Here is a 665-nt window from a genome sequence, read left to right on the forward strand (position 1 = left end):
ACCTCTGCCTGTGGAGATGGTAAAGGCCTCAATGGGTGCCTCAGTAGAGAACATCCACTGAGATCAACAGAAGCACTCAAAATGTTGTTGAGCAGCCTCTTGTCTCTGGGAAGGGGTCCTTTATACACCCAGGCTTTCAAGCCTTGCCATTAAAAGGCTGCTTTTTTTGATGTAAAGGGCATCCTCAGCCTGGGGACAGCTGGTGCTTTCCTCAGCAGGGCCCTTGTTGTGGGTGTGAAGCTGGAGCCACAGGTGGCTGAGTTCAGAAAGCACATTCTTCCCCTCCACAGCTACACTGTGACAGCAGGAATTTGTTAGACCAGGACATCTGCAGACCAGGATGCGGGCAGCCCGGAAATCGTGCTTGAGGGGGCACTGTGAATGGAGAAGCTACTTGAGGACTGAAGGGAGCACATCTTTCTTCAAGGCTGCTGCTTCACTCAAGAAACAGGCTTTTAAAGTCAATTCCACAGCTATATAAACCAGCAAGGAGGCACTCAATTTCAGCTTTTTGTTATAGAAGCTAGCATCGCATTCAAATTGCTGTATTTTGGGCAGAAGACTATGTACAACACCAGATTGAATCCATCTGCTCTTTTATCTGGACAGGTACATTGTCCCAGACACTTGTAGATGAAAAGCAGCAGCACAAAGAGAGGCTGCAA

The sequence above is a fragment of the Coturnix japonica genome, chromosome 2 (assembly GCF_001577835.2).
Source record: "Coturnix japonica isolate 7356 chromosome 2, Coturnix japonica 2.1, whole genome shotgun sequence".
Classification (NCBI taxonomy): Eukaryota; Metazoa; Chordata; class Aves; order Galliformes; family Phasianidae; genus Coturnix; species Coturnix japonica.